This window comes from Mobula birostris, chromosome 7 (genome assembly GCF_030028105.1).
Source record: "Mobula birostris isolate sMobBir1 chromosome 7, sMobBir1.hap1, whole genome shotgun sequence".
NCBI lineage: Eukaryota > Metazoa > Chordata > Chondrichthyes > Myliobatiformes > Myliobatidae > Mobula > Mobula birostris.
The window spans coordinates 63506046-63519423 of NC_092376.1; positions in this window are offsets into that span (position 1 = coordinate 63506046).

A 13378-nucleotide genomic window follows, 5' to 3' on the forward strand; every position below is an offset into this window, starting at 1 on the left:
TACCAATCCAGATTGATATTTAAAACAATGATTCTGGCCATTTTTTTTTCTTTCTAGCTTCCTTTTTCATTGTGCCTGATTTTAGTCTGACTTTTTTAGTCTACAATAAATGTTGCCCTTGGTGGTAGGAATTGCTGTCATGTCTTATCAATGGTAAGATGAAATCAGAAGGATCTGGCAAGGTTCATTTCTAATTAAATTTCACTCTCTGTTGAGCACCCTGCTAAGGTTCACAGTTTCTGACAGTCATTTTACTTGGGGCAATCCTCCTCCCTTTTGATTGTCTCCGTGCTGTCAATTGCACATGAACCATCTGGTCTCGTTTCCAGTGAGATAACCTATTTTGACTATCAAATCAGCTCTCACACTTAAAGGTTAAAGGATCTACATTATATATAAATGTTGAGACTAAATATTATCATGTAAGTTGAAGTAAGCATTTCCAAAACACACAGACTTCAGCATGCATTAAACCAATGCTGAAATTGTGGAGTCCAAGTTTAGTCTATCAAGACTATACTTTTACCCACATTCCAATTTAAATCTAATTCATTAACCTATGTCAAAGGCTATCAGGAAAGAGAGGTTATCTATGTAGTACATCGTAATATGACACTTTCTGTGGGAAATTATAATTGAATTAATGATGCTATCTGTAAAGATTCAAACCAATCTAACAGAAAGCTGTGGATTTTCTCTGATTTATTTACATGTATTAGCTTTGATATAACACGGCTACTGATTTTTTGTTGATTCAAATTCATAAAGTTGAAGGGTTTTTTTCAAGGAAAGAGACTCCAGATGAGTAACTTAGTAAACACAATTCCACCTGTTGCTCTTCGCCTTCGCCTTTTAGGAATAGGTTTCTTACACAACTTGAACAATATTAGATTAAGACCTCTGGCTCTTTGTTGTTTATATTGTAGTTTTATTCTTGTATGATCCTTCTAAACCCTGGAAAACTTACTTGTTATTATCACAACTTCGATGACAAATTGTATTCTTACTTTTAATTAATATGTCAGCATTTGCATCAATTTTGCTCTGTCAGCCATTCTGTTGTAGTTGTAGCTTTGGCCACTAAGTGACTCTATGGATCAAATATCCAGACTGTCCCCACTGCCTCCAGCTTCCTTTTGTAGATATAAGAAATTCATCTATGCCCACAGCTGCTATTGGTGAACACAATTATCACATCAACTTGTTTTACTAGAAGAAACCTGGAATCATTTGATGGAATTTCAGAAACAAAGTCCGATATAGTAATGCACTAATGGAGAATGTTTGACACTAAAAACTAGGAACGAATTTCGAGGCATTATTTCTTTTAATATTATAAACTTGACTCTTTAAACCACCATCATACCCAATGGTTTATAGGGACCAAGCAGTGAAGGCACGTAGGATACACCATTTTGGGGCAAAGGGAGTTTTGATTGTTTGTTAGTGCATTTATTTTTTAAACTTAAATTATTAGCTGTTTTAAGTTGTCTTCGTATCTGTATTCCTTTCCTGGTTTGCTTTCTACTCTCAAAAGATTCAAGATTGTTTATTGCCATTCTTCAGTATACAAGTGTAAGTGAGAAAAAAATGATTGTTAGTGTGGATCTGGTGCAGCATAAAAAAAGAACACCATTAGCATAACGAACACCAAAATGCTTTTTTTAAACTGAACTTTCTGACTTAAAAATCTGTGCTTAAAAAGTGTGTTTATTCTTTGATTCTCATGCAACTACTTTGTGAGTGAAACCAAATATTCTCCTTAAACAAAATATGGTGCCCCAGTGAGTGTTGTGGTAGAAGATGTAAAAGATTTACCTTTAATAATATAGTCTATTTTCACATTACATAACACCGGTCAACAACCAAACGTACATGAAATCTCAAAATAATTGCTTCTATAGCATAAGAAATATGACTTGATAAAAAGTAAATTTTATAAACAACATTGTAAGAAATGTTAAATATAGAAAATTAAATTTTTTGTCTTCATTAATATATTTAGCATTGTATCAGTACAATGACAAGTAAAAAATAATTGTGATCAATAATTTAGTTTTAGAAAGATCATTAACTCAAGAGATTATGCAGATGCTGGAAACACTGTGCAGCACAGAAAAATCTGAAGGAACGGAGGAAGTCAGACAGCATCTATGGAGGGGAATAAACAGTTGATGTTTCCCGCCAAGATCCTTCATCAAGACTGGAAAGGAAGGGGTCAGAAGACAGAATAATGTGGTGGGGGGAGGGGAAGAAGTTCAAACTGGAAGGTGATACGTCTTTCTTAACAACATGCCTAACAAGTTTCCCTCCACCACCACCTTCTGTTTGGCATAACATGTCCTTACACTTTCTTTCTCTTTTGACTCCACCTACTTTCTCTAAACTTAACGTGTAGCCATGGGCAGTTGCATTAGCCCTAGTTATGCCTGCCTTTTCATCGGTTACGTAGAACAGTCCATGGTCCAAGCCTACATTGGTAAAGTTTCCCAGCTTTTCCTCTGCCACATTGACAACTGTATTGGGGTTGCATCTTGCACCCATGCTGAGCTCATCAATTTCATCAACTTTACCTCCAACCTCCAACATAGGATCTCTTGAGATAGGCTATCCACTGGTGTCTTTTAAAACTTATTGACTCTCACAGTTATCCTGACTATAATAGGTTCAATAGGTACATTTAATGTCAGAGAAGTGTATACGATATACATCCTGTAATTCTTTTCCTTTGCAAACATCCACAAAAAACAGGAGTGCCCCAAGGAATGAATGACAGTTAAATGTTAGAACCCCAAAGACCCCTCCTCACAGCTCCCCCCTCCCATGCGCAAGCAGCAGCAAGACGACAACCCCCCACCCCCCAACCAACTAAACACATCGGCGCCCTCCACTGAGCACTCAAGCATGCAGCAAAGCATCAAGAAAGACACAGACTTGTAGTACCTCAAAGGTTACTCGTTCACCCGGAAATTCGACATACCACAGGCTCTCTCTGTCCTTAATAAGGGAAAAAGTGGTGGCCCCAATTCACAGTGAGAGGGGAGACATAACAAACAACTCCTTGTCTTATGATGTCTCCCCTCTCGCTGTACGTCTCCCCAAGGCTCAGATCTCTGGACACACAACCCCCGCAGCTAACCTGCTGCTCCTGGTGTTCAACGTTCTCCTGCGATGCCTCAGTCAGGGTCACCAGTCTTGAATCAGTCCATCTCCAGAGCCATGAAAACCAGGCACCCCGAAGGCACACTGGTCTTCCAGGCCGTGTCCTTGAGATATCAACAAGCGGCCCGTCATGAGGCCTGGAGATCCAGTCCTATTACCACAAAGCACCAAAGTCAGAGTGTAACTCCAGGTCAGGGCCTTCAAAAGAACCTTGAAAAGGAAAAAAAGAGATATCAAAGATAGAAATAGAGCTGTTTCCGAAGACGCAAGAGAAAGGAGTTGCCGTTTAGTGGCATAACTGTCATAATCACCGTTTAGCGAGTATAATTCTACTCACCCTGTCAAAAAAAGTGCTCATGATCTTTATACTTATTATATTTGTATATACTGCATTGGATCTCGAAATGCCATTCATTTCTCTCAGTTCCTCAGTCGCCACCACATCTTTTCTCAGAATGAGGCTTTCCATTCCAAAATAACTGACGTATCTTCTTTTTTCAAAGAACAAGGTTTCTCTTCCAACACCACTAATGCTGCACTCACCTGCATCTCTTCCATTTTCCACACACCTGCCCATCATCATAGTAGGAGTAGGGTTCCCTTTGTCCTTACCTACTACCCATCCCACAAGCCTCCATATCCAGCACATCATTCTCCCTAATTTCTGTAATCTCCAATAGGACCCTACTACTAAGCACATCCTTCCCTCACCCCTCCCCCTCCACTTCATTCTCTATGTGACTCCCTTGTCTACTTGCCCTTCCCCACTGATCCCTGTCTTGGCACTTATTCCTGCAAGCATGACAAGTGGTACGCCTGCTCCTATTCCACCAGTGTCCCTTCCTGGTAAGATGTCACTTCACCTGCAAGTCTGTTGGGGTCATCTATTTCATCCGGTGTTCCCAGTGTGGGATCCTCTACATCGGTGAGACCAGACACCCATTGGGGGATTGCTTTGTCATGCACCTTTGCTGTCTCCTTTACAAAAGGCGGCATCTCCTGGTAGCTACCTATTTCAAATCAACTATCCATTTCCATTCTGACATACCTGGCCCTGGCCTTCTCTACTGCCATGATGAGGCCACAGTCAGGTTGGAGGAACAACACCTCATATTCTGTCTGGGCAGCTTGAGATATCATAAGCAGTTACGTGTTCGGAGGTGAGTGATCATGAGATTTAAAATACAAGAGCAACCTTTCAGAACTTTCTTCCACATTTGAGATACTGAGGTTTATTAGACACTTGGCAAAGATCTATACAAAGAAGATAGGTTTAAGCAACGCAGCCATTTTGAGAATGCCCTTTGTGTGAATGCCTAGTGTTAGTCAGGGGAGCAAACAGGAAAGTCTGTGTACAATATATATAGAGAGAGAGACGCTTGGATGTTATGTTGTCTCCCAAGTGCCAGGGTCAGGAACGTCTCCGATTGGGTCCACAGGATTCTAAAAGGGGAAGGTGATCAGCTAGAAGTAGTGCCACATTTTGCTACCAAGGACAAAGGTAGGGAAAGGGATGAGGTCCTGAAGATAGTATACAGCGAGCTACGTAGCAAGTTGAAAAGCGGGACCTCAAGGGTAGTATCTCTGGATAGCTGCTTAAGTCATGTGCCAGTGAGGGTAAGAATAGTATGATTTGGCAGATGAATGTGTGGCTGAGGAATTGGTACAGGGGGCAATGATTTGTACATCACTGGGGTCTCTTTTGGGGAAGGTATAATCTGTTCAAAAGGGACAGGTTGCTTCTGAACTTCGGCAGGATCAATATCCTTGTGGGCAGAGTTGCTAGAGCTGAGGGTTTGATCAAGTATGGCAGGGGTATGGGAAGCATAATGATAGGTCAGAGGATGGGCAGTTGGTATGCAGGTAGATGCCGTGTGTCAGGAGACAGTGAGGGAGCATAGACAGTTGATAGGGCAAAAGTGCAGTCAGTGGGATAGATTGAAATGTATCTGTTTTAACTCAAGAAGTATCAGAAACATGAGTGATGAGTCAGTACATGGAACTATGACACTGGTCATTACAGAGACTTAGCTATCACAATGGCAGGAATGGGTGAATTACGACGAGAGAGAGAGAGAGCAGAGTAGGGAAAGAGAGAAATGAGTGGAAGTGCTGGGATTGAAGAGGGAGAGATTGGGACAGATCAAAATTTCAGGAATTTCCTAATTATACATTTAAATCTTTTTCCCTCTCTCTGTTTCTCTTCCCACTCTGTCTTCCAAAAAACACTGATCCCCCCCACCCCAACTCAATCTTTGGGATATTTTCCTCTCTCTTCCACATCCACAATCCCCCCCTCCCTCACTAGTTCTTCAAACCTTATTTTCTCCTGGAATGTTTCTCCATCTGCGGGGTGCATCACTGTGAATACGTAATATCTAATGTAGTCCAAAATGTATCAACAAAACTCAACACTATTTCTGCATGGAATGCTCCATAAACATTGTTAGAGAACTGAGAGTAACTGGTCACAAATCTCAATCCATAAAGAAGCAGTAGTTTTAACTCAATTAATTATTCACAATTAATATTACGTAAACTGCAAATCCAAGCACATTCCTCCTCCAATGACACATAGTCTATTCCAAACTGGTCATTTGAAAGATGATAAATTCCAGGAACTCACTACGCTAAATCCTAGAATTTTGAAATCAGAGCTCATGAGTGCTCTTGTTTGCAGACCCAAAAGTTCTGGAATTACTGCTGCTGACTGATGGGTTATAAATGTGACCCTGATACAAGAAAGGAGGAGAGAGAAAATGAGGATATATTTATGATAACTCTATTGATTCCAGCACAGAGAAAAAAAGAATAGGACTGAGCAGAGTCCATTCTTGACTAATCTACTGAACCTCCGAGGGGCTGTGATTAGTAGAATGATCAAGGAACCAGTTGATATGATGTATCTGGTCAGCCCATCAGGTCTGTGCTGACCATCAAGCAGCCATTTACACTAATCACATTCATTCTCCCCGCTTCCCTTTCAAATCCCACCCCTAGGTTTACCCATACCCACGGGAAAATTCTAACATGTCCAGTTAACCTACCAACTATCATGCGTATGGAAAGATCAGACCCAGGTGAATCCACACAGGTGTCCAGGGGCACGGGGAGAACATTGCGAACTTGAGTTAGACAGCACCAGATCTCAGTATTGAACCCAGATAGCTGCAGCTAGGAGGCTATGACTCTACTAGATGTGCCACCGTACTGTCCCAAACTTATCCAACAGAGGAAGAGTAGGTGGATCTTCCTCTTGTCAGCAGGGTATGCAGGGATTTGTGCTTTGGGCTGGCCTATTATCTCTATCGAGAAGTTGGCTGAAGGGACCTAATGTCATATTTCCATGGCTGCTGATGATACTACACCAGGTGGGATTAGGAATACGAAAGAAAATATAAAGAAGCTTCCATGGACACGCTAAATAAGTTGTCAAGAATATAGCACTTACAAAAAAATATGAGAATGTGCACAAATATGTGGTATATTTTTTAAAGTGGTGAGACATTTTGTAATATCAATGTTGATGGAGACCTAAATATCAAGTCAAGTCAAATTCATCATCATATGCTCAAGTACAGTAAGATGCAGGTACATTGAAAAACTTACTTGCAGCAGCCTGGCAGGCATATAGATTCAGACATAAATTATATACGATGGTTAAGGAAAAAACTGTACAGATCAAGACATTAGTGAAAAAAACACAATCAGAAATAAATCTGATTGACCGGGTTAAGGAGATGGAGCTGGAGTTGGATGTACTCAGGATCATTCGGGAGGCTGAAGGTATTGTAGCTGAGACTTTTGAAAAGGTGGTCACACCCAGAGTACAGGCTTCAGACAGCAGATGGGTGACCACCAGGAGAGGCAAGAGAATTAAGAAGCCAGAACAAGGTTCTCATGAGGTCATTCCCCTGAGCAACAAATATACCGCTTAGGATACTGCTGGGGAGATGACCCAACAGATCTTGGCAGCAGTAGCCAGGCTGGTGACACTGTGGCCGGTTCTGAGGCTTGACAGGAAAGTGTAGAGTCAGCTAATGCGATAGTTAAACGGGACTCAGTAGTTAAGGGGACAGAAAGGAGACTCTGTGGCCACAAAAGAGACACCAAGATGGTATGTTGCTTCATGGGTGCTAGGGTCCATGATGTATCAGAGCAGCTGCAGGATATTCTCAAGGGGGAGGAGGAACAACAAGAGGTCATGGTACATATTGGTACCAATGATATATGCAGAAAAGGGGAAGAGGTTCTACGCAGTGACTATATAGAACCAGGAAAGAGGCTGAAGATAAGGACCTTCAAGTTTGTAATCTCCAGATTACTCCCTGTGCCATGGGCTAGTGCAGGTAGGAATGGGGTGAAAGCACAGATGATGAATGGCAGCAGAGATGGTACAGGGAACAGGGTTTCAAGTTCTTGGACCATTGGAACATTTTCTGGGGATGGGGTGAATTGTACAAGAGGGACAGGTTGCACCTGAACCGGAGGGGAAACAATATAATGGCCAGGAGGTTTACTGATGCTACTCAGGAGAGTTTAAACTAGTTTTACAGGGGGCTGGCAACCGGAGCCCCAGGTCAGTAAGGGGGGATTGGAACAGATGATAGATGTAAGTGAAAGTATTGAAAGACAAAATTGAAGTAACAGGTATGATGGGTCAGATAGCTTGAAGTGTGTATATTTTAATGCTAGGAGTATTATGGGTAAGGGTGAACAACCTAGAGCATGGATCAGTACATGGAACCATGATGTTGTGGCCATCACTGAAACTTGGTTGAGAGAGGGGCAGGAATGGACGATTAACGTACCAGGTTTTCAAAGTTTTAGAAAATATAGAAGAGGAAAAAGAGAGGATGGATCTGCACGGCTAATCAGGGAAAATATCACAGCTGCACTCAGGAGAGGCATAATGGCGGGGTCAGACACTGAGTCCATCTGGGTGAAACTCAGGGATAAGAAGGGAACAATCAGCTGATTGTACTGCAAGACCCCCTGATAGCCACCAGAACATTGAGGAACAGATATGTAATCAGATTACGGAAATATGTGAGAATAATAGGATTGTTGTCATGGGGGATTTCAACTTCCCTAATATAAACTGGGACTTTCATAGTGTAAGGAGTTTAGATGGGGCTTAAATTTGTTAAGTGTATCCAGGAAGGTTTCTTAAATCAATGTGTGGATGGTCCAATGAGAGGAAGAGCTGTACTGGACCTGGTACTGGGTAATGAGCCTGGCCAGGTGACTGGCATTTCAGTAGGTGAACAGTTAGGGAAGAGTGACCATAACTCATTACCTTACATGTAAGGACAAGTATGGTCATTGTGGGAGAGTTTTATATTGGAATAGGGCTAATTATGAGGACATCAGGCATGAACTAAGAAGTGTTAATTGGGAACACACTTTTTTTCTGCAAGTCTGCATCAGACATGTGGAGGGTGCTTAAAGATCAATTGCACAGCGTACAAGAAAGTTATATTCCTGTTATAAGGAAGGACGGCAATGGAAAGATAAGAGAACCCTGGATGACCAGAGAGCTGATGAATAGTGTCAAGGAAATAAAGGAAAAGTATGTAAAGCTTTGGAAATTAGGATCAAATAAAGGATATGAGGAGTATAAAGAAGCCAGAAAAGAAGAAGGGAATTAGGAAAGCCAGGAGGGGACATGAAAAATCTTGACAAGTAGGATTAAGGTGAATCCCAGGGCATTCTATGCATACAGGGTACATCAAGATTATGAGGATAACTAGTGAAAGGGTAGGACCACTCAAGGATAAAGGGGGGAATATTTGCTTGGATGCAGAGAAAGTGAGTGAGGAACTTAATGAAAAACTTGTTTCGGTATTTACCAAAGAAAAGGACCTGGAGGACTAGGATATAGAGAAGCAGGAAATCAGTGCTGGTGGGTGTATAAATACATTAGGGCATTTGGAGGTCAAGCAGGAGGAAGCAGTGGATCACCTAATGAGTATTAAAGTGGATAAGTTCCCAGGGCCTGATGGGATTTACCCCAGGTTATTGAAGGAAGCAAGAGACGAGATTGCTGGGGCCTTGACCTCTATCTTAATGTCTTCTCTAGCCGCAGGTGAGGTGGCAGAGGACTGGTGAGCGGCTAATATTGTACCTCTATTTAAGAAGGGAATAAGTTAAAGTCCTGGAACTACAGACCAGTGAGTCTCACATCTGTTGTAGGGAAATTGCTGGAAAAAATTCTTAGGGATACAATATATACGAGCATTTGGAAACCCATGGCCTAATTAAGGAAAGCCAGCATGGCTTTGTGGATGCAGATCATGCCTTACCAGCTTGATTGAGTTTCTTTGAAAGATTGATGAGAGTAAAGCAGTGAATGTTGTCTAAATGGATTTTAGTAAGCTGTTTGAAAAAGTCCTTTATTGGAGGCTAATACAGAAGATTAAATTGCATGGGATCTATAGCGAATTGGCTGTTTGGATTCAGAACTGCCTTACACGTAGAAGGTAGGGGATAGTGGTTGAAGGGACTTATTTGAGCTGGAGATCTATAATTAGCGAAATTCCACAGGGATCTGAGCTGGGACTTTTGCTGTTTGTGATGTATATAAATGACCTGGAGGAAAATATAGATATGTGGCTTTGTAAATTTGCTGATGATGCCAAGATTAGTGGAGTTGTGGATTGTGTAGAAGACTGACAAAGAATACAGGATGATTCAGATCAGCTGCAGATATGGACTGAGAATTGGCAGATGGAATTTAACCCAGATAGATGTGAGGTGTTCTACCTCGGTAGGGCAAATGCAAGGGGACAGAATACTTTTAAGGGCAAGGTCCTTAACAGTGTTGCTGAGCAGAGAGATCTTGGGATCCAAGTTCATAGCTCTTTGAAAGCAGCTACACAAGTTAGTAAGGTGGTTAAGAAGGTCTATGGATTGCTTGCTTTTATTAGTTGAGGCACTGAGTTCAAAAGTCAGGAGGTCATGTTGCAACTTTATAAAACGCTGGTTAGGCCACTTCTGTAGTATTGTGTACAGTTCTGGACACCTACAATAGGAAGGATGATGAGAGTTTGGATAGAGTGCAGAAGAATTTCACCAGGATCCTGCCTGGTTTACAGGGCATGTGCTATCACGACAGGCTAGGTAAACTTGGGGTGTTTTCTCTGGAGCATTGGAGGCTGAGGTTTACAAGGTTATGAGAGCCATAGGTAGAGTGGACAGAGAGTATCTGTTTCCCAGGGTTGAAATGTCTAATTCCAGAAGGCATGGGTTGAAAGTAAGAAGGGGTAGGTTCAAGGAGGATGTGAGGGGTAAGTTTTTAACTCAGAGAGTCATGGATACCTGGAATGCACTGCCTCATATGGTGGTAGAGGCAAATACTTTAGAGTCTTTTAAGAATTGTTTGAATAGGCACTTGAATGTAAGGAAAATTGAGGGATATGGACATAGTGTGGCTAGGAAGGATTAGTGTTTAGATTTTTAGCTGGTTCAGCAAAACATTGTGGATCAAATGGCTGGTTCTTGTGTTGTACTCTTCTGTGTTCTATGTTCTAAGTCAATAGTTATGCAAGAGATGGTCCATATTTCTCCATTGCTGAAATAGGACTAGAGTTATGATCACTAAAATCACTGAAAGCCAACGTGCATTTGCAACGGACATCTAGGAAGACAAATGAAATACTTGTGATCACTTTGGGAATGTTGAGAGGAGTCAAGTTCTTCTGCTCCATTTCCAGACTTGCACATAATTCCAATGAAGACGAACATACACTCAAGAACAATTCCTCACCTTCTGTCTAGCTAGGCATGTTGCAAGTCTTGGAATTTAATATTTAAATCAGCAATTTCAGATAACCAGCCTTTCCTGTCTATGCCTGATTTTGTCAGTGTTAATGGACTTCACGGTTTCTCTTCCACAGATTCTGCCTATTCTATTGAGTATTCCCAGCATATCACAGGAATATTCTCTTTGTTCTCTCTTCAACAGATAATGTTCACATTCAGGTTAAATTGATCCAAATAAATCCTCAGCTTCAAAACTTAAAAACTCTAGATACTAAAAAAGAAACAGAAATGCTGGAGATAGTTAGTGTGTCAACTAGCATCTGCATGTTCTGATGAAATGTCAATTAACTGTGATGTTAGTTCTGTTACACTCTCTATAGATGCCATCTGAATGGCTGAGTATTTTCATCATTTTTTTTGCTTTTAGTTCAGACCCTCACACAAACCAAGCTTGATATCCAAAGTAAGAAATATTTGCTTATCACCTTTAGTTTTAGATCTATTGGAACACACCTTGAAGGTTATTTCCTGCTCCAGCTCTGGATGGTATCTTCCCATGGGATGTTGACGAATAATACCTGACAAATAATTGGCAAACTGTACATACAATAATGAGGCTGGATGGCAGAAAGGGAGCCTGTTATGTAAGATATAAAATAAGGAATTTTTCTGCCACCATTGCAGAAATTGGTCAAATATATAATGCCCCAGTGTTCTGTGAGAGAACCAAAGTTTTGTAGAATATTCAAGCTATGAATACAGTAACAGAGCGGGAGAAAAGTTAGAATGGCAGCAAAGATACACGTGTTTAACCTCTTGTAGTGTGATGTCTATTGATCTATACTTTCATAGTATTGTTCTGTAAAAGGTTCCTTATATCCACAAGAAGCCATACGAGAAAAAGCATGCAAGAATTATCTGTTTATATTTGGCATATGGTTGGCTAGGTTCAACAGAGAGCAGATGTGGGAAGTTTTTTTCAGAAATGTTATTTCCTCAGCTAAAAAGCATCCTATTGTTGTTGTGTAATTCCCTTGAACAATCTTCACACTTGAAATCTTAATGGTATAATGTACTCAATTGTAACGCTGAAATTGTGTTTAATCATCTGGAATATAATTTAACGTTAAGATTCAGTAATATTACAATTTGTACCAGCCAGTTGACATAAGTGCCAGACAACATAGAGAAGTGTGTTGAAGGGTGTAGGCAAGATGTTATTTAGTGTTAGAACAAAACAGAAGCTGCAATTTCTATTAGATAAAGCCATGAAATTCTATCTTAAATGTGTTGCAGTGGCAGTAGAGTATCTTGGCCAGTCATTGGATCTCATGCCTCAGATTGACTTGAACTTTGATTTTGAGATGGTTTTGAGTGTATACAAAGGAAAGTGAAGAGAAAGAGAAGAGTATCCTAATGTCAGCTGTTACATTAAGTTTGCTCCATGCATTCAACTTCGCATAACAAGGAAGGGCTCTGTTCAGGACTCCTTTGGAGCCAGCAGTTTATTACTTATCCATTGTAAATGTGGGTCAGTAGGGGGAAATAGCAGTCACATTGTGATCAATTATGATAAATAAGACCATAAGATATAGGAGCAGAATTAGGCCATTTGGCCCATTGAGTCTGCTGTGCCATTTCAACATGGCTGATCCATTTTCCCTCTTAGCCCCAATCTCCTTCCATTCCACCCCCCTCCACCCATATCCCTTCAAGCCCTGATTAATCAAGAATCTGCCAACCTCTGCTTTGAATACACATAAAGACTTGGCCTCCACAGCTGCCTGTGGCAACGGATTCTACAGATTCGTTACTCTCTAAAGAATCTGGCTAAAGAAATCCCTCCTTAGCTCCATTCTAAAAGGATGCCCCTCTATTCTGAGGCTGTGTCCCCTAGTCTTAGACAGTCCAAGCATAGGAAATGTGGATCAGCAGAGAGGTGAGCAGGAGGTACCATATGCTAGGAGATTCTGGCCTCAAACTTACAGGCCTGTTGCTTTGGTTGTGGTTCTCCTCAAGAAATTTTTCTGACAGATTATCTCCAAAATTCAACCAGGGGTGTCCTTTAATACTTGCAGAGCAAACTAGGTTTCCACCATGACACTGGGGCTTTTTGTCAGCCTCCATTATTTCTTGGCATTATTGGAAGGAGAAGAATCTTCGAGCACCTCATACAAGTCAGGTTAAATTAATGGGGCCTAGATGGGGCTATGGACCTATCCATTCATCAGGCTCATACAATGCTTGGTAACTCAATAGTTTTGGTGAGTTATGTCATCATCCAGAAGGCCAAAGTTCAAAGTAAAATGATCAAAGTACATATATTTCATCATATACAACCTTGAGGTTTATTTTCTTGTGGGCATTCACAGTAAATACAAAGAAAGAAAAAAAAACAAAATAATAATAAATATGTATGCAATAAATATCAAGAAAATAAGATGAAGAGTCA